The sequence below is a fragment of the Salvelinus alpinus genome, chromosome 25 (genome assembly GCF_045679555.1).
Source record: "Salvelinus alpinus chromosome 25, SLU_Salpinus.1, whole genome shotgun sequence".
Lineage (NCBI taxonomy): Eukaryota > Metazoa > Chordata > Actinopteri > Salmoniformes > Salmonidae > Salvelinus > Salvelinus alpinus.
In genome coordinates, this window is record NC_092110.1 from 43,357,944 (window position 1) to 43,377,943 (window position 20,000).

General features: G+C 45.7%; 1 protein-coding gene across 1 annotated transcript in view; it reads left to right on the forward strand.

The window, feature by feature from the left end:
• LOC139554009 (fibulin-5-like) overlaps positions 1-20,000 on the forward strand; it is a 122,194-nt gene that overhangs the window by 79,367 nt on the left and 22,827 nt on the right. The gene's annotated exons all lie outside the window — the stretch shown is intronic.

The window sequence follows — 20,000 nt, forward strand, 5'->3', positions numbered from 1 at the left end:
GCAGAGACCCCCATCAGTCTGTTACCTATTAGCAGAGACCCCCATCAGTCTGTTACCTATTAGCAGAGAGACCCATCAGTCTGTTACCTATTAACAGAGAGACCTCCATCAGTCTGTTACCTATTAGCAGAGACCCCCATCCGTCTGTTACCTATTAGCAGAGAGACCTCCATCATTCTGTTACCTATTAGCAGAGACCCCCATCAGTCTGTTACCTATTAGCAGAGAGATACATCAGTCTGTTACCTATTAGCAGAGACCCCCACCCGTCTGTTACCTATTAGCAGAGACCCCCATCAGTCTGTTACCTATTAGCAGAGACCCCATCAGTCTGTTAACCTATTAGCAGAGACCCTCGTCAGTCTGTTACCTATTAGCAGAGACCCTCATCAGTCTGTTAACCTATTAGCAGAGACCCTCATCAGTCTGTTACCTATTAGCAGAGACCCTCATCAGTCTGTTACCTATTAGCAGAGACCCCATCAATCTGTTAACCTATTAGCAGAGACCCTCATCAGTCTGTTACCTATTAGCAGAGACCCCCATCAGTCTGTTACCTATTAGCAGAGACCCTCATCAGTCTGTTACCTATTAGCAGAGACCCTCATCAGTCTGTTACCTATTAGCAGAGACCCTCATCAGTCTGTTACCTATTAGCAGAGACCCCATCAGTCTGTTAACCTATTAGCAGAGACCCTCATCAGTCTGTTACCTATTAGCAGAGACCCTCATCAGTCTGTTACCTATTAGCAGAGACCCTCATCAGTCTGTTACCCTTTTTAAACACACTACAAGTTTTACATTTCCTGCATCGCAGAAGAGTTCTCCTGCAACAGGGTAATCAAATGAAGATCCTACATCTGTATATCAGGAGCTGAACTGAAAGGCTCCCAGACTGTGTTCATTAGAGGAGTTACTTCACAGACGGCGTGCAGATGCTATTACTACCACACTGAGAGACAGACCTCGAATACTTTGAGCGTTCGCTTTAGACTGCCTCGAGGGTCAGGTGGGCGGAGCACAGATACGGTATGCGACAGGCAAGCTAAGGCGAGCACAGATACAGTATGTAACAGACGAGCACAGATACAGTATGTAACAGGCGAGCACAGATACAGTATGTAACAGGCGAGCACAGATACAGTATGTAACAGACGAGCACAGATACAGTATGTAACAGGCGAGCACAGATACAATATGTAACAGGCGAGCACAGATACAGTATGTAACAGACGAGCACAGATACAGTATGCGACAGGCAAGCTAAGGCGAGCACAGATACAGTATGTAACAGACGAGCACAGATACAGTATGTAACAGGCGAGGACAGATACAGTATGTAACAGGCGAGCACAGATACAGTATGTAACAGGCGAGCACAGATACAGTATGTAACAGACGAGCACAGATACAGTATGCGACAGGTGAGCACAGATACAGTATGTGACAGGCGAGCACAGATACAGTATGTAACAGGCGAGCACAGATACAGTATGTAACAGACGAGCACAGATACAGTATGTAACAGACGAGCACAGATACAGTATGTAACAGACGAGCACAGATACAGTATGTAACAGACGAGCACAGATACAGTATGTAACAGACGAGCACAGATACAGTATGTAACAGGCGAGCACAGATACAGTATGTAACAGACGAGCACAGATACAGTATGTAACAGGCGAGCACAGATACAGTATGTAACAGGCGAGCACAGATACAGTATGTAACAGGCGAGCACAGATACAGTATGTGACAGGCGAGGACAGATACAGTATGTAACAGACGAGCACAGATACAGTATGTAACAGGTGAGCACAGATACAGTATGTAACAGACGAGCACAGATACAGTATGTAACAGACGAGCACAGATACAGTATGTAACAGGCGAGCACAGATACAGTATGTGACAGGCGAGCACAGATACAGTATGTAACAGGCGAGCACAGATACAGTATGTAACAGGCGAGCACAGATACAGTATGTAACAGACGAGCACAGATACAGTATGCGACAGGTGAGCACAGATACAGTATGTGACAGGCGAGCACAGATACAGTATGTAACAGGCGAGCACAGATACAGTATGTAACAGACGAGCACAGATACAGTATGTAACAGACGAGCACAGATACAGTATGTAACAGACGAGCACAGATACAGTATGTAACAGACGAGCACAGATACAGTATGTAACAGGCGAGCACAGATACAGTATGTAACAGACGAGCACAGATACAGTATGTAACAGGCGAGCACAGATACAGTATGTAACAGGCGAGCACAGATACAGTATGTAACAGACGAGCACAGATACAGTATGTAACAGACGAGCACAGATACAGTATGTAACAGGCGAGCACAGATACAGTATGTAACAGGCGAGCACAGATACAGTATGTAACAGACGAGCACAGATACAGTATGTAACAGGCGAGCACAGATACAGTATGTAACAGGCGAGCACAGATACAGTATGTGACAGGCGAGCACAGATACAGTATGTAACAGACGAGCACAGATACAGTATGTAACAGGTGAGCACAGATACAGTATGTAACAGACGAGCACAGATACAGTATGTAACAGACGAGCACAGATACAGTATGTAACAGACGAGCACAGATACAGTATGTAACAGGCGAGCACAGATACAGTATGTAACAGGCGAGCACAGATACAGTATGTAACAGGCGAGCACAGATACAGTATGTGACAGACGAGCACAGATACAGTATGTAACAGACGAGCACAGATACAGTATGTAACAGACGAGCACAGATACAGTATGTAACAGGCGAGCACAGATACAGTATGTAACAGGCGAGCACAGATACAGTATGTAACAGGCGAGCACAGATACAGTATGTGACAGGCGAGCACAGATACAGTATGTAACAGGTGAGCACAGATACAGTATGTAACAGACGAGCACAGATACAGTATGTAACAGACGAGCACAGATACAGTATGTAACAGACGAGCACAGATACAGTATGTAACAGGCGAGCACAGATACAGTATGTAACAGGCGAGCACAGATACAGTATGTGACAGACGAGCACAGATACAGTATGTAACAGACGAGCACAGATACAGTATGTAACAGACGAGCACAGATACAGTATGTAACAGGCGAGCACAGATACAGTATGTAACAGGCGAGCACAGATACAGTATGTAACAGGCGAGCACAGATACAGTATGTGACAGGCGAGCACAGATACAGTATGTAACAGACGAGCACAGATACAGTATGTAACAGGTGAGCACAGATACAGTATGTAACAGACGAGCACAGATACAGTATGTAACAGACGAGCACAGATACAGTATGTGACAGGCGAGCACAGATACAGTATGTAACAGGCGAGCACAGATACAGTATGTAACAGACGAGCACAGATACAGTATGTAACAGGCGAGCACAGATACAGTATGTAACAGGCGAGCACAGATACAGTATGTAACAGACGAGCACAGATACAGTATTTAGTGGCTGGCGAGCACAGATACAGTATGTAACAGACGAGCACAGATACAGTATGTAACAGGCGAGCACAGATACAGTATGTAACAGGCGAGCACAGATACAGTATGTAACAGACGAGCACAGATACAGTATTTAGTGGCTGGCGACAGCAGCCACACTGATTTTTTTACTTATAGTTATTATTATTATTATTTATTTACAACGCTCAGTTGTGCACTGGGGCCTCCCACTCCTCTTTCTATTCTGGTTAGGGCCAGTTTGTGCTGTTCTGTGAAGGGAGTAGTACACAGTGTTGGACGAGATCTTCAGTTTCTCGCATGGAATAGCCTTCATTTCTCAGAACAAGAATAGACTGATGAGTTTCAGAAGAAAGTTCTTTGTTTCTGGCCATTTTGAATCTGTAATCGAACCCACACATGCTGATGCTCCAGATACTCAACTAGTCTAAAGAAGGTCAGTTTTATTGCTTCTTTAAATCAGGACAACAGTTTTCAGCTGTGCTAACATAATTGCAAAAGGGTTTTCTAATGATCAATTAGCCTTTTAAAATTATAAACTTGGATTAGCTAACACAACGTGTCATTGGAACACAGGAGTGATGGTTGCTGATAATGGGCTTCTGTACGCCTATGTAGATATTCCATAAAAATCTGCCGTTTCCAGCTACAATAGTCATTTACAACGCTAACAATGTCCACACTGTATTTCCGATCAATTTGATGTCATTTTAATGTTATTTAAAATGTGCTTTTATTTCAAAAACAAGGACATTTCTAAGTGACCCCAAACTTTCGAACGGTAGTGTACCTTTGTATGCCTCCTCATCTGTATACCTACAGACACTAAAGTGATCAGTTCAGTCATCTGCACCCAATACAGCTAGCCTTCAACATATTCTCATAGACTACATATTCTTTCCTCTGTTGATTGATATCCATTGAATTGTGTCCGTTTTCTGTTTTAGAAAGATTGGCATAAATATGAAAAAGATAGACGGTATCATCATAAAACAATATCAATTTAGATCATACAAGGGACAAACCTTGCCTTAATTAAATTGAGTTAAGTGCCTGTACCTGCTGTCCTTTCAAATTTCAAATGTTTCAGTTGGGCAGTTAGGTTCCCACAAGAACCCCCCACGAACTAAGGAGGTTCCTCGATGAACCCCAGCTCCTATGGGGTTGGGGTTCTAAGAACCTTAGAACCCTAAGGTTCTTCAAAGAACTTTGAGGATCTTAAGAAGAACCCTTGTTGAACCTTCAGTACCGGTTTGTACAGTAGACTGCCTCGCACAGTTGTAAACCCCCATCCGGCTGTTGGCCCTGATGTGCAATTCTTTGCTCATCCAAACACTAGAATCAAACCAAGGAATGTTTTTATGTTCTTTGACTGGAACACTGAAGTCAGATTGGAGAAGACTTTGTTTTGTTTTCAAACTGTCTTTGTGTAGAGTAACTGACTTACACAACAGTCATAATGTACATATTCAGTCATCATTTTCCTTTAACAGCTTTATCAATTAAGTAATACATGAATGGTTGAAGGAAGGTTACTATAGTGAGGTTATATGGTTGAAGGGAGGTTACTATAGTGAGGTTATATGGTTGAAGGGAGGTTACTATAGTGAGGTTATATGGTTGAAGGGAGGTTACTATAGCGAGGTTATATGGTTGAAGGGAGGTTACTATAGTGAGGTTATATGGTTGAAGGGAGATTATATGGTTGAAGGGAGGTTACTATAGTGAGGTTATATGGTTGAAGGGAGGTTACTATAGCGAGGTTATATGATTGAAGGGAGGTTACTATAGTGAGGTTATATGGTTGAAGGGATGTTACTATAGGGAGGTTATATGGTTGAAGGGAGGTTACTATAGTGAGGTTATATGGTTGAAGGGAGGTTACTATAGCGAGGTTATATGGTTGAAGGGAGGTTACTATAGTGAGGTTATATGGTTGAAGGGAGGTTACTATAGTGAGGTTATACTCACCCCTCACCCCTCTTCACCCCCTCCACCTCCTCAACTCCTCACCCCCTCCACCTCCTCACCCCCTCCACCTCCTCGCCCCTCCCCTAATAGGGATCCCTCCTTTTGAAGCTTCCAGTCTGTTATTCGAACTCAATCAGCATGACAGAGTGATCTCCAGCCTTGTCCTCATCAACACTCACACCTGTGTTAACGAGAGAATCACTGACATGATGTAAGCTGGTCCTTTTGTAGCAGGGCTGAAATGCAGTGGAAATGTTTTTGGGGGATTCAGTTCATTAGCATGGCAAAAGAGGGACTTTGCAATTCATCTGATCACTCTTCATAACATTCTGGAGTATATGCAAATTGCCATCATACAAACTGAGGCAGCAGACTTTGTGAAAATTAATATTTGTGTCATTCTCAAAACTTTTGGCTACGACTTGTCTATATAGTACACTACTTTAGACCAGAGCCCTATTCCCTATATAGTGCACTAGTTTAGACCAGAGCCCTATTCTCTATATAGTGCACTACTTTAGACCAGGGCCCTATTCCCTATATAGTGCACTACTTTAGACCAGAGTCCTATTCCCTATATAGTGCACTAGTTTAGACCAGAGCCCTATTCCCTATATAGTGCACTAGTTTAGACCAGAGTCATATTCCCTATATAGTGCACTACTTTAGACCAGAGCCCTATTCCCTATATAGTGCACTACTTTAGACCAGAGCCCTATTCCCTATATAGTGCACTACTTTAGACCAGAGCCCTATTCCCTATATAGTGCACTAGTTTAGACCAGAGCCCTATTCCCTATATAGTGCACTACTTTAGACCAGAGCTCTACATGTACTATATAGGGAAGAGAGTGCCATCTGGGACGCTGACCAACACTTACTGGGCCGGACTGCAGACTTTATCGTTTATCACAGCTGCCTGTTTGAACAAGAACACTTTGCTTAGTTGACTTCTCACCCACCCTGCTCCCTCCCTCCCTCCCTCCCTCCCTCCCTCCCTCCCTCCCTCCCTCCCTCCCTCCCTTCCTCCCTCCCTCCCTCCCTCCCTCCCTCCCTCCCTCCCTCCCTCCCTCCCTCCCTCCCTCCCCTCTATATAAAATGACATCATTGTCTGAGAACCATGAACAGTTTGGAATTTTGATTTGTAATATATCCACATAAGGAAATGTAATGTTATGTGGTGATTATGGGGTAGTTCTAAATGTACTGGGGTGGGGGACAGTTCTAAATGTACTGGGGTGGGGGACAGTTCTAAATGTACTGGGGTGGGGGGACAGTTCTAAATGTACTGGGGTGGGGGGACAGTTCTAAATGTACTGGGGTGGGGGACAGTTCTAAATGTACTGGGGTGGGGGGACAGTTCTAAATGTACTGGGGTGGGGGGACGGTTCTAAATGTACTGGGGTGGGGGGACAGTTCTAAATGTACTGGGGTGGGGGACAGTTCTAAATGTACTGGGGTGGGGGACAGTTCTAAATGGACTGGGGTGGGGGACAGTTCTAAATGTACTGGGGTGGGGGACAGTTCTAAATGTACTGGGGTGGGGGGACAGTTCTAAATGTATTGGGGTGGGGGACAGTTCTAAATGTATTGGGGTGGGGGACAGTTCTAAATGTACTGGGGTGGGGGACAGTTCTAAATGTATTGGGGTGGGGGACAGTTCTAAATGTACTGGGGTGGGGGACAGTTCTAAATGTACTGGGGTGGGGGGACAGTTCTAAATGTATTGGGGTGGGGAGACAGTTCTAAATGTACTGGGGTGGGGGGACAGTTCTAAATGTACTGGGGTGGGGGACAGTTCTAAATGTACTGGGGTGGGGGACAGTTCTAAATGTACTGGGTTGGGGGATGATGAAATTGCTTCTTCCAATGATTGATAAACATGGACCTGTTAAGAAACTGACTGTTAGAACTGTTAAGGCTCCATGGATTGATGAGGAATTGAAAAACTGTATGGTTGGAAGAGACGGGGATAAAGGAGTGGCTAATAAGTCTGGCTGCACATCTGACTGGCTGACTTACTGCACATTTAGAAATGTTGTTACTAAACTCAACAAAAAGAAGAAACTTTATTATGAAGATAAGATCAATGATATAAAGAATGATAGAAATAAACTTTGGAGTACTTTAAATGAAATTATGGTCAGAAAGACACATTCAACTCCATCTTTCATCCAATCAGATGGCTTATTCATCACAAAACCATTTGACGTTGCCAATTATTTTAATGATTATTTAATGGGCAAAGTGGGAAAACTTAGTCAGGAAATGCCCAGGACAAACAGTGAGCAATTATTTGCATGCATAAAAAAACAAATAATGAAAGAAAAGCAGTGCAAGTTTGAATTTTGTAAAGTTAGTGTGGGAGAGGTGGAAAAATGATTGTTAACAATCAGTAATGACAAACCTCCTGGCATTGACAACTTAGATGGAAAGCTACTGAGGATGTTAGCTGACTCAATAGCCACTCCTATCTGTCATATCTTTAGTCTGAGCCTAGAGGAAAGTATTTGTCCTCAGGCCTGGAGGGAAGCCAAAGTCATTCCACTACCCAAGAGTGGTAAAGGAGCCTACTGGTTCTAACAGCAGACCTATCAGCTTGCTGCCAGCTCTTAGCAAACTGCTGGAAAGAATTGTGTTTGACCAAATACAATGCTATTTCTCTGTAAACAAATTAACAGACTTTCAGCATGCTTATAGAGAAGGGCACTCAACATGTACTGACACAAATGACTGATGATTGGTTGAAATAAATTGATAATAAGAAGATAGTGGGAGCTGTACTGTTAGATTTCAGTGCAGCCTTTGATATTATTGACCATAACCTGTTGTTGAAAAAACGTATGTGTTATGGCTTTTCAATCTCTGCCATATCGTGGATTCAGAGTTATCTATCTAATAAAACTCAAAGGGTTTTCTTTAATGGAAGCGTCTCTAATGTCAAACATGTAAAGTGAGGTGTACCGCAGGGCAGCTCTCTAGGCCCTCTACTCTTTTCTATTTTGGCCAATGACCTGCCACTGGCATTAAACAAAGCATGTGTGTCCATGTATGCTGGTGGTTCAACCATACATCCATCAGCAACCACAGCTAAAGAAGTCACTGAAACCCTTAACAAAGAGTTGCAGTCTGTTTTGGAATGGGTGGCCAGTAATAAACTGGTTCTGAACATCTCTAAAACTAAGAGCATTGTATTTGGTACAACTCATTCCCTAAGTTCTAGACCTCAGCTGAATCTGGTAATGAATGGTGTGGCTGTAGAAAAAGTTGAGGAGACTCAATTACTTGGCGTTACCTTAGATTGTAAACTGTCATGGTTAAATCAAAATCAAATCAAATATATGTACATAGCCCTTCTTACATCAGCTGATGTGTCAAAGTGCTGTACAGAAACCCAGCCTAAAACCCCAAACAGCAAGCAATGCAGGTGTAGAAGCAAAACATATATATTCAATGGTTGTAAAGATGGGGAGAGGTGTGTCCATCATAAAGAGATGCTCTGCTTTTTTGACACCACACTCCAAAAAGCAAGTTCTACAGGCTCTAGTTTTGTCTAATCTTGATTATTGTCCAGTCGTGTGGTCCAGTGCTGCAAGGAAAGACCTAGTTAAGCTGCAGCTGGCCTAGAACAGAGCGGCACGTCTTGCTCTTCATTGTAATCAGAGGGCTGATATAAATACTATGCATGCCAGTCTCTCTTGGCTAAGAGTTGAGGAGAGACTGACTGCATCACTTCTTCTTTTTATAAGAAACATTAATGTGTTGAAAATCCCAAATTGTTTGCGTAGTCAACTTACACACAGCTCTGACACACACACTTACCCCACCAGACATGCCACCAGGGGTCTTTTCACAGTCCCCAGACCCGGAACAAATTCAACAAAACGTACAGTATTATATAGAGTTCTTATTGCATGGAACTTCCTTCTGTTATGCTGATGAATGAGGACCCAAAAGCGACGTAATAGTAACAGAGTCTTTATTCCAGTATTAAACAAATAATGATTCTCCTGGATATAATCAATGGTAATCCAAAACAGGAAACTGAAATCCTCTCGTCAATAGAGAGGAACGCCTGGAGACGCGACCACAGACTGCAGGTCGCTTCGGGAAGGCACTGGCCGTAGCTGACATAGACACCTGCTCACACGCAGCATCTGAAGAAGGCAAAGAACACGACAGGGCGAAACAAGGACACAGGAACAGCAAACATCAAACAAGAATCCGACAAGGACAGGAGCGGAAAACAGAGGAAGAAATAGGGACTCTAATCAGAGGGCAAAACAGGGGACAGGTGTGAAAGAGTAAATGAGGTCGTAGGGAGAATGAGAAACAGCTGGGAGCAGGAACGGAACGATAGAGAGAGAGAAAGAGAAAGAACCTAATAAGACCAGCAGAGGGAAGCACAGGGACAAGACATGATCAAAGACAAAACATGACAGTACCCCCCCACTCACCGAGCGCCTCCTGGCGCACTCGAGGAGGAACCCTGGCGGCAACGAAGGAAATCATCAATCAACGAACGGTCCAGCACGTCCCGAGATGGAACCCAACTCCTCTCCTCAGGACCGTAACCCTCCCAATCCACTAAGTACTGGTGACCACGTCCCCGAGAACGCATGTCCATGATCTTCCGTACCTTGTAAATAGGAGCGCCCTCGACAAGGACGGGGGGGGGGGAGGGAAGACGAACGGGGGCGCGAAGAAAAGGCTTGACACAGGAGACATGGAAGACAGGGTGGACGCGACGAAGATGTTGCGGAAGAAGCAGTCGCACAGCGACAGGATTGACGACCTGAGAGACACGGAACGGACCAATGAACCGCGGAGTCAACTTGCGAGAAGCTGTCGTAAGGGGAAGGTTACGAGTGGAAAGCCACACTCTCTGACCGCGACAATACCTAGGACTCTTAATCCTACGTTTATTGGCGGCTCTCACAGTCTGCGCCCTGTAACGGCAAAGTGCAGACCTGACCCTCCTCCAGGTGCGCTCACAACGTTGGACAAAAGCCTGAGCGGAGGGAACGCTGGACTCGGCGAGCTGGGACGAAAACAGAGGAGGCTGGTAGCCAAGACTACTCTGAAACGGGGACAGCCCGGTAGCAGACGAAGGAAGCGAGTTGTGAGCGTACTCAGCCCAGGGGAGCTGTTCTGCCCAAGACGCAGGGTTTCGAAACGAAAGGCTGCGTAAAATGCGACCAATCGACTGATTGGCCCTTTCTGCTTGACCGTTAGACTGGGGATGAAACCCGGAAGAGAGACTGACGGAAGCACCAATCAAACGACAGAACTCCCTCCAAAACTGTGACGTGAATTGCGGACCTCTGTCTGAAACGGCGTCTAACGGGAGGCCATGAATTCTGAACACATTCTCAATGATGATTTGTGCCGTCTCCTTAGCGGAAGGAAGCTTAGCGAGGGGAATGAAATGTGCCGCCTTAGAGAACCTATCGATAACCGTAAGAATCACAGTCTTCCCCGCAGACGAAGGCAGACCGGTAATAAAGTCTAAGGCGATGTGAGACCATGGTCGAGAAGGAATGGGAAGCGGTCTGAGACGACCGGCAGGAGGAGAGTTACCTGACTTAGTCTGCGCGCAGTCCGAACAAGCAGCCACGAAACGACGCGTGTCCCGCTCCTGAGTAGGCCACCAAAACCGCTGGCGAATAGAAGCAAGCGTACCCCGAACGCCGGGGTGGCCAGCTAACTTGGCAGAGTGAGCCCACTGAAGAACAGCCAGACGAGTAGAGACAGGAACGAACAGAAGGTTACTAGGACAAGCGCGCGGCGACGCAGTGTGAGTGAGTGCTTGCTTTACCTGTCTCTCAATTCCCCAGACAGTCAACCCGACAACTCGCCCTTCAGGGAGAATCCCCTCGGGGTCGGTAGAAGCCACAGAAGAACTAAAGAGACGGGATAAGGCATCAGGCTTGGTGTTCTTATTTCCCGGACGATAGGAAATCACGAACTCGAAACGAGCGAAAAACAACGCCCAACGAGCTTGACGTGCATTAAGTCGTTTGGCCGAACGGATGTACTCAAGGTTCTTATGGTCAGTCCAAACGACAAAAGGGACGGTCGCCCCCTCCAACCACTGTCGCCATTCGCCTATGGCTAAGCGGATGGCGAGCAGTTCGCGGTTACCCACATCATAGTTGCGTTCCGATGGCGACAGGCGATGAGAAAAGTAAGCGCAAGGATGGACCTTATCGTCAGACTGGAAGCGCTGAGACAGAATGGCTCCCACGCCCACCTCTGAAGCGTCAACCTCGACAATGAATTGTTTAGTGACGTCAGGAGTAACAAGGATAGGGGCGGATGTAAAACGCTTCTTGAGGAGATCAAAAGCTCCCTGGGCGGAACCGGACCACTTAAAGCAAGTCTTGACAGAAGTCAGAGCTGTGAGAGGGGCAGCCACTTGACCGAAATTACGAATGAAACGCCGATAGAAATTAGCGAAACCGAGAAAGCGCTGCAACTCGACACGTGACTTAGGGACGGGCCAATCGCTGACAGCCTGGACCTTAGCGGGATCCATCTGAATGCCTTCAGCGGAAATAACAGAACCGAGAAAAGTGACAGAGGAGACATGAAAGGCGCACTTCTCAGCCTTCACGTAGAGACAATTCTCTAAAAGGCGCTGGAGTACACGTCGAACGTGCTGAACATGAATCTCGAGTGACGGTGAAAAAATCAGGATATCGTCAAGGTAAACGAAAACAAAAATGTTCAGCATGTCTCTCAGTACATCATTAACTAATGCCTGAAAGACAGCTGGAGCATTAGCGAGACCGAACGGCAGAACCCGGTATTCAAAATGCCCTAACGGAGTGTTAAACGCCGTTTTCCACTCGTCCCCCTCTCTGATGCGTACGAGATGGTAAGCGTTACGAAGGTCCAACTTAGTAAAGCACCTGGCTCCCTGCAAAATCTCGAAGGCTGACGACATAAGGGGAAGCGGATAACGATTCTTAACCGTTATGTCATTCAGCCCTCGATAATCCACGCAGGGGCGCAGAGTACCGTCCTTCTTCTTAACAAAGAAAAATCCCGCTCCGGCGGGAGAGGAAGAAGGCACCACGGTACCGGCGTCGAGAGAAACAGACAGATAATCCTCGAGAGCCTTACGTTCGGGAGCCGACAGAGAGTATAGTCTACCCCGAGGGGGAGTGGTCCCCGGAAGGAGATCAATACAACAATCATACGACCGGTGAGGAGGAAGGGAGCTGGCTCTGGACCGACTGAAGACCGTGCGCAGATCATGATATTCCTCCGGCACTCCTGTCAAATCACCAGGTTCCTCCTGAGTAGAGGGGACAGAAGACACAGGAGGGATAGCAGACATTAAACACTTCACATGACAAGAAACGTTCCAAGATAGGATAGAATTACTAGACCAATTAATAGAAGGATTATGACATACTAGCCAGGGATGACCCAAAACAACAGGTGTAAAAGGTGAACGAAAAATCAAAAAGGAAATGGTCTCACTGTGGTTACCAGATACTGTGAGGGTTAAAGGTAGTGTCTCACATCTGATACTGGGGAGAAGACTACCATCTAAGGCGAACATGGGCGTGGGCTTCCCTAACTGTCTGAGAGGAATGTCATGTTTCCGAGCCCATGCTTCGTCCATAAAACAACCCTCAGCCCCTGAGTCTATCAAGGCACTGCAGGAAGCAGCCGAACCGGTCCAGCGTAGATGGACCGACAAGGTAGTACAGGATCTTGATGGAGAGACCTGAGTAGTAGCGCTCACCAGTAGCCCTCCGCTTACTGATGAGCTCTGGCTTTTACTGGACATGACATGACAAAATGTCCAGCAAAACCGCAATAGAGGCAAAGGCGGTTGGTGATTCTCCGTTCCCTCTCCTTAGTCGAGATGCGAATACCTCCCAGCTGCATGGGCTCAGTCTCTGAGCCGGTGGGAGGAGATGGTTGAGATGCGGAGAGAGGAAGCACCGTTAACGCGAGCTCTCTTCCACGAGCTCGATGACGAAGATCTATCCGTCGTTCTATGCGGATGGCGAGTGCAATCAAAGAGTCCACGCTGGAAGGAACCTCCCGGGAGAGAATCTCATCCTTAACCTCAGCGTGAAGTCCCTCCAGAAAACGAGCGAGCAACGCCGGCTCGTTCCAGTCACTGGAGGCAGCAAGAGTGCGAAACTCTATAGAGTAATCCGTTATGGATCGATCACCTTGACATAGGGAAGCCAGGGCCCTGGAAGCCTCCTTCCCAAAAACTGAACGATCAAAAACCCGTATCATCTCCTCTTTAAAGTTCTGATAATCGTTAGAACACTCAGCCCTTGCCTCCCAGATAGCTGTGCCCCACTCCCGAGCCCGACCAGTAAGGAGTGATATGACGTAAGCGATCCGAGCTCTCTCTCTTGAGTACGTGTTGGGCTGGAGAGAGAACACAATATCACACTGGGTGAGAAAGGAGCGACACTCAGTGGGCTGCCCAGAGTAACATGGTGGGTTATTAACCCTAGGTTCCGGAGACTCGGAAGACCAGGAAGTAGCTGGTGGCACGAGACGAAGACTCTGAAACTGTCCAGAGAGATCGGAGACCTGAGCGGCCAGGGTCTCAACGGCATGACGAGCAGCAAACAATTCCTGCTCGTGTCTGCCGAGCATTGCTCCCTGGAACTCGACGGCAGTGTTGAGAGAATCCATAGTCGCTGGGTCCATACTGGTCGGATTCTTCTGTTATGCTGATGAATGAGGACCCAAAAGCGACGTAATAGTAACAGAGTCTTTATTCCAGTATTAAACAAATAATGATTCTCCTGGATATAATCAATGGTAATCCAAAACAGGAAACTGAAATCCTCTCGTCAATAGAGAGGAACGCCTGGAGACGCGACCACAGACTGCAGGTCGCTTCGGGAAGGCACTGGCCGTAGCTGACATAGACACCTGCTCACACGCAGCATCTGAAGAAGGCAAAGAACACGACAGGGCGAAACAAGGACACAGGAACAGCAAACATCAAACAAGAATCCGACAAGGACAGGAGCGGAAAACAGAGGAAGAAATAGGGACTCTAATCAGAGGGCAAAACAGGGGACAGGTGTGAAAGAGTAAATGAGGTCGTAGGGAGAATGAGAAACAGCTGGGAGCAGGAACGGAACGATAGAGAGAGAGAAAGAGAAAGAACCTAATAAGACCAGCAGAGGGAAGCACAGGGACAAGACATGATCAAAGACAAAACATGACACCTTCCATCTCAAATTGCTCAAATAAACAGCAAACCTGGTTTCAACAAACATATAATCAACACCTCACAGCACAACGCCTCTCCCCCATTTGACCTAGATAGTTTGTGTGTATGCATTGATATGTAGGCTACGTGTGCCTTTAAAAACATTTATGTAGTTCTGCCCTTGAGCTGTTCTTGTCTATTGATGTTCTGTATTATGTCATTCTGTATTATGTTTAATGTTTTGTGTGGACCCCCAGGAAGAGTAGCTGCTGCTTTTGCAACAGCTAATGGGGATCCTAATAAAATATCAAAATCTAATCTAAGACAGGATGAGGCCTTAAGAGGTCATGAGGAAGAACGTGGAAATCTGTACCAACTTTTAACAGGCAGAATATGAAACAGTCCTTCAGAGCTGGTTAAAAGCTGGTTAGAAGCTGGTTAGAAGCTGGTTAAAAGCTGGTTAGAAGCTGGTTAGAAGCTGGTTAGAAGCTGGTTAGAAGCTGGTTAGAAGCTGGTTAAAAGCTGGTTAGAAGCTGGTTAGAAGCTGGTTAAAAGCTGGTTAAAAGCTGGTTAGAAGCTGGTTAGAAGCTGGTTAAAAGCTGGTTAGAAGCTGGTTAAAAGCTGGTTAAAAGCTGGTTAGAAGCTGGTTAGAAGCGGGTTAAAAGCGGGTTAAAAGCGGGTTAAAAGCTGGTTAGAAGCTGGTTAGAAGCTGGTTAGAAGCTGGTTAGAAGCTGGTTAGAAGCTGGTTAAAAGCTGGTTAAAAGATGGTTAGAAGCTGGTTAGAAGCTGGTTAAAAGCTGGATAAAAGCTGGATAAAAGCTGGTTAGAAGCTGGTTAGAAGCTGGTTAGAAGCTGGTTAAAAGTCCAACCATGATTACACTAGCCCTAAGATACAGGGGGTTCGTTTTTTCAGCTGGCGTTAAGTCGGCGCTAGTGTCAACCGCACCCTAACACGAGGTTCGGCAGTTTACGTGTTGTTATATCAGCTCGCTTGCGCTCAGATTGGCGGGTGGAAATATTTGAGGAAACATGTGTCCTTAAAAATATAATCCAAAAGTGCTAATTTCAGGCAGCGCTGATAGCGATATTTAAGACAAACCAACAGCTGTTGGTAACAGTTGGTTATGGCAATAATTTTTGACAGCAGAAACGCAGCCTATCCAGCCGTGACGCTTCATCTTACTCTTTTTACTTATATGGCAGATTCGTGGTCGCAACAAAATAATTTTTTCATTTTTTTATTTAACCTTTGTTTAACTAGGTAAGTCAGTTAAAGAACAAATTCTTATTTTACAATGACAGCCAACCTGGGAACAATGGGTTAACTACCTTGGTCAGGGCAGAATTGACAGATTTTGCTCGAGGATTCGATCCAGCAACCTTTTAATTACTAGCCCAATGCTCTAACCACTAGGCTACCTGCCGCTCTAAAAGTTATGGAAGATGCCAAATGTTTTTGTTATTTTTTTAGAGGGTAGATGAGATTTAATGTTGCAGATAGATTGTAGCTTCCGTCATTGTAATTGTCTGCATCATTTTCAATCCCCCATATGTATATATATTTTTTTAAATATATACAGTACCGGTCAAAAGTTTAGACACCTACTCAGGTTGACTGAATAATCTGCTTCCTACTGCTTAGAGAAAAGGCACCATCTGTTTCTGTAGAAAAATAACAACTTTAAATCTTATCTTCTTAACCAGATCATCTATATGTTTTTTTAAAACATCAAATCCATATCAATCATAATATCTAGGTATTTATATGCGGGTAAACACGTTTGATCGAAGAACCATCTAATGAGTGAACATGTAGGTCATCTGAAACATTCTTACAAGAGTCTAAAAATGTATTTCATTTTGCCTGTATTAAGCACATGTTTTAAATCAGCAAGGAATTCCTACATAGCTTTCAAATCTGACTGTAGTTTTGTCACAGCCAGATCAACAGTCAGATCAACAGTCAGATCAACAGCCAGATCAACAGCCAGATCAACAGTCAGATCAACAGCCAGATCAACAGTCAGATCAACAGCCAGATCAACAGTCAGATCAACAGTCAGATCAACAGTCAGATCAACAGTCAGATCAACAGCCAGATCAACAGTCAGATCAACAGTCAGATCAACAGTCAGATCAACAGTCAGATCAACAGCCAGATCAACAGTCAGATCAACAGTCAGATCAACAGCCAGATCAACAGCCAGATCAACAGTCAGATCAACAGTCAGATCAACAGTCAGATCAACAGTCAGATCAACAGCCAGATCAACAGCCAGATCAACAGTCAGATCAACAGCCAGATCAACAGTCAGATCAACAGCCAGATCAACAGTCAGATCAACAGTCAGATCAACAGTCAGATCAACAGCCAGATCAACAGTCAGATCAACAGCCAGATCAACAGTCAGATCAACAGCCAGATCAACAGTCAGATCAACAGTCAGATCAACAGCCAGATCAACAGCCAGATCAACAGTCAGATCAACAGCCAGATCAACAGCCAGATCAACAGCCAGATCAACAGTCAGATCAACAGTCAGATCAACAGCCAGATCAACAGCCAGATCAACAGCCAGATCAACAGTCAGGGTAACAGCCAGATCAACAGCCAGATCAACAGCCAGATCAACAGTCAGATCAACAGCCAGATCAACAGCCAGATCAACAGCCAGATCAACAGCCAGATCAACAGTCAGATCAACAGCCAGATCAACAGCCAGATCAACAGTCAGATCAACAGCATACATGATACTAACATCCAAATATAGATTACGTTTTAAAAAGTAATTACAGATTGACTAATAGTGAAGAGAACAGGTCCCGAAATCAATCCCTGTGGTACACCTTTATGTACTTCAAGAAATTCAGACTTAACTCTGTAAATCAGGATGGCCTGAATTTAGACTTAACTCTGTAAATCAGGATGGCCTGAATTCAGACTTAACTCTGTAAATCAGGATGGCCTGAATTCAGACTTAACTCTATAAATCAGGATGGCCTGAATTCAGACTTAACTCTATAAATCAGGATGGCCTGAATTCAGACTTAACTCTATAAATCATTGACACAGAAACCTGTTGGTGGAAAATCAGTGCATATATTTTATATAATTATACATATAGTATCAAGGCACAAGGCGAGACACAGGTGGTAGATGGTTGGACTCTTAGATGTTTAATAATCCAAAATGGAGTAGGCAAAGAGAATGGTCGTGGACAGGCAAAAAGGTCAAAACCAGATCAGAGTCCAGGAGGTACAGAGTGCCAGACAGGCTCGAGGTCAAGGCAGGCAGAATGATCAGGCAGGCGGGTACAGAATCCAGAAACAGGCAAGGGTCAAAACCGGGAGGACTAGAAAAGGAGAATGCAAAAAACAGGAGAACGGGAAAAAACGCTGGATGACTTGGAAATATACAAGACGAACTGGCACAGAGAGACAGGAAACACAGGGATAAATACACTGGGGAAAATAAGACCTGGAGGGGGTGAAGACAATAACAAGGACAGGTGAAACAGATTAGGGCATGACATATAGCATCAACATGTTTTAAAAAATCTGATTTCCCCCTAGCTAATGATTGTCTGCAGTCAGCTTTGATCGTAGTGTAATGAGACAGGCAGAGAGAGTGATGAGACAGGCAGAGAGAGTGATGAGACAGGCAGAGAGAGTGATGAGACAGGCAGAGAGAGTGATGAGACAGGCAGAGAGAGTGATGAGACAGGTAGAGAGAGTGATGAGACAGGCAGAGAGAGTGATGAGACAGGCAGAGATAATGATGAGACAGGCAGAGAGAGTGATGAGACAGGTAGAGAGAGTGATGAGACAGGCAGAGAGAGTGATGAGACAGGCAGAGATAATGATGAGACAGGCAGAGAGAGTGATGAGACAGGCAGAGAGAGTGATGAGACAGGTAGAGAGAGTGATGAGACAGGCAGAGAGAGTGATGAGACAGGCAGAGAGAGTGATGAGACAGGCAGAGATAATGATGAGACAGGCAGAGAGAGTGATGAGACAGGTAGAGAGAGTGATGAGACAGGCAGAGAGAGTGATGAGACAGGCAGAGATAATGATGAGACAGGCAGAGAGAGTGATGAGACAGGCAGAGAGAGTGATGAGACAGGTAGAGAGAGTGATGAGACAGGCAGAGAGAGTGATGAGACAGGCAGAGAGAGTGATGAGACAGGCAGAGAGAGTGAGAGTGATGAGACAGGCAGAGAGATTGATGAGACAGGCAGAGAGAGTGATGAGACAGGCAGAGAGTGATGAGACAGGCAGAGAGAGTGATGAGACAGGTAGAGAGAGTGATGAGAGGCAGAGAGAGTGATGAGAGAGTGATGAGAGAGTGATGAGACAGGCAGAGAGAGTGAGAGTGATGAGACAGGCAGAGCGAGTGATGAGACAGGCAGAGAGAGTGATGAGACAGGCAGAGAGAGTGAGAGTGATGAGACAGGCAGAGAGAGTGATGAGACAGGCAGAGAGAGTGATGAGACAGGCAGAGAGAGTGAGAGTGATGAGACAGGCAGAGAGAGTGATGAGACAGGCAGAGAGAGTGATGAGACAGGCAGAGAGAGTGATGAGACAGGCAGAGAGAATGATGAGACAGGCAGAGAGAGTGATGAGACAGGCAGAGAGAGTGAGAGTGATGATAGAGTGATGAGACAGGCAGAGAGAGTGATGAGACAGGCAGAGAGAGTGATGAGACAGGTAGAGAGAGTGATGAGACAGGCAGAGAGAGTGATGAGACAGGCAGAGAGAGTGATGAGACAGGCAGAGATAATGATGAGACAGGCAGAGAGAGTGATGAGACAGGTAGAGAGAGTGATGAGACAGGCAGAGAGAGTGATGAGACAGGCAGAGATAATGATGAGACAGGCAGAGAGAGTGATGAGACAGGCAGAGAGAGTGATGAGACAGGTAGAGAGAGTGATGAGACAGGCAGAGAGAGTGATGAGACAGGCAGAGAGAGTGATGAGACAGGCAGAGAGAGTGAGAGTGATGAGACAGGCAGAGAGATTGATGAGACAGGCAGAGAGAGTGATGAGACAGGCAGAGAGTGATGAGACAGGCAGAGAGAGTGATGAGACAGGTAGAGAGAGTGATGAGAGGCAGAGAGAGTGATGAGAGAGTGATGAGAGAGTGATGAGACAGGCAGAGAGAGTGAGAGTGATGAGACAGGCAGAGCGAGTGATGAGACAGGCAGAGAGAGTGATGAGACAGGCAGAGAGAGTGAGAGTGATGAGACAGGCAGAGAGAGTGATGAGACAGGCAGAGAGAGTGATGAGACAGGCAGAGAGAGTGAGAGT